Below are 2,291 nucleotides of genomic sequence, written 5' to 3'. Positions count from 1 at the left end.
CAAATTAAAATAAGTAGAGAATCAAGGTATAAACTTGTCTAGACTCAGGCTCGAGTCCGTTCTCCCGTACCTTAAGCTATATTAGCGCTATATCAATATTAACAATAACGATATTAACAATAAGTAACTACTGCGTAAAATAGAAAGCGGAGTAATTGTGAAGAGAGAAGATACTTTAGGAAAAAGGAAAAAGAAAAAAGAAAGACTAATTCTGCGTTTTCAGTTGCGTTTGATAAAATAAAAATAAAATAAAAACGATCGAGGGAAATAGCGATAAGACAGAAAGTAAGAAGGGAGTGAACACTCTATGAAAGCGCGCGATCCAGCAAAAAGTACAGGTTGGCTTAATTATGAACCAGCTGTGAACGTGGCGTGTCTCTCGCAGAAAAATATCCTGTGACAAATAAAGATCGCTAATAGAGTCAGTTAGATCATAAAAAAAAAATTAGAGCTGGTTTCTTCAGAAGGAAAGGAGAAACGAATAGATATGGTAAATAACATAACTTCTTTGAAATATAACGGATAGCAAATTTCAAAATCGAGGAAGACTATGCGAGGACACGTTCGCGTGGGTTCGATATTACTCCCCTCAGGAGTGTTTGTATTTTTCTTAGCCTAGCAGATAGAGAGGTCAGAAGAAATACCGTGTAAACGTTGGATGTCTGTAGGGGTCGAGGTGACTCCTACGGCCCCGTGGACAAGGAATTGCCGAATAAGCAACAGGAGAGGGGGATAAAGACAGAGGCTAACCAAATTACAATACCGAGTCGATCCTCAGTCCGTCAAGTGGAGTAGCACGAGTCGGTAGTTTGTTGAAAGGGTCAAGAGCAAGTATTGCTAAACAGTAGAAAGGGGATAGTGTATGCCCGCGAGATTCTCTCGTGAAGTATACGCCGGTGCCGCGAAAGACGATAGAAGGGGTACTTGTTGTGCGGATCTCGACCCGAAAGTTCGTGTGGAGCGGGACGAAGGTTAAGTGCAAGAAAATAGGGTGCTACCGTCGAGATCGCGAGTTACGAAGGTTCGTGAAAGTATTAAGAGTGGTTGGGTTACGAGGGGATAGAAATTAGGTTCCGGCCGAAATTTCCGGACTTGTAGTCCGACGGCAAAAACTCGCGCCGTAAATTTCCGGACTCGGAGTCCGACGGCAAAAGCTCGCGCCGTAAATTTCCGGACTCGGGAGTTAGTGTGTGACGGCTAGGAAAAAATTGTCGGGCGGAAAGTTCTGGACTGTTCGCACGGATTCCATACGGGGAAAGTCCAGGGATTTTGTACGCGGCGAGGATTGAGGTAACACCTTCGAAAGGAAGTGAGGTGAGACTGCCGAATAGATTTAACTGCGGGCGTTTAGGTATAATTTTTATAGGTTATTAGTAGTATTAGGAAATATTTGTAATGTAGTTGTAATAGTTAATAATTTAGTACCTAAGAATAAAGGAGGAAATTACATTAAAAAAAAAAAAAAAAAAAAAAGGTTAGGTTAGGTTAGGTGGGGTCTGAGGGATACGGGGTTCTCCAATGATGACTCGAAACCATTGGAGGATATGACTGCAGTGGCGGTGGTCCGTATCCTAAAACCCTCTCGCTCCACCTCCTCGTGGTGGACCCTGGGGCACACTGCGGTGTGTGCTAACGGAGCGAGTGGTCGGAACTGGGTCGCAAGATGTCGGCTCAGGTCCGTAGACCGCAAACCGGAAGGTTCCGGAGCGGGGGGGCTTGCCTTTACCGGCCGGCCCTGCGAGGAGGATAAACCTCTATAAAAAGTCCTTAACTCCAAGCTTTCGGCATGCGGCGAAGGAGCACTCTCGGGAACGCGGAGCGCCGGGAGTGGGTCCGGTGGGTGCACCGGACCATTAGCATGCCACCTCCGGGGTAACAGCCCGCCCCCCGGAGTATTGTGGGCTTCCTTAGGCAAGGCGGCTCTGGCTAAGGCGACGTTTAGTTCCGACCTACTCGTGGGATTCATATGGAGAAAATTGAATCATTAAAAAACCAAAAAAACCCAAAAAACCAAAAAAAAAAAAGTGAGAAGGAGAAAGGCGAAACACCGGACCAAGTGGAGGTTAGCATATACGAGATCTCCGACACCAGCATGCAGATTGGTAATACGGCTGACGCGGAGAGAGACATACCAACATATACGTCTACTCCCTTCAAAATACAGACCGAGGCTAATGTATTTACCCCCTCCAAGGCACTCATGAGGAGCCCTACTAGAACCTCTAAAGAAGCAGGACCCTCTCAACCGACAACTAGACCAAGATCACGGTCCGACTCGGACATGTTAGAGG

Source organism: Lasioglossum baleicum, unplaced genomic scaffold, assembly GCF_051020765.1.
Source record: "Lasioglossum baleicum unplaced genomic scaffold, iyLasBale1 scaffold0098, whole genome shotgun sequence".
NCBI lineage: Eukaryota > Metazoa > Arthropoda > Insecta > Hymenoptera > Halictidae > Lasioglossum > Lasioglossum baleicum.
This window is presented reverse-complemented; position numbering follows the sequence as displayed.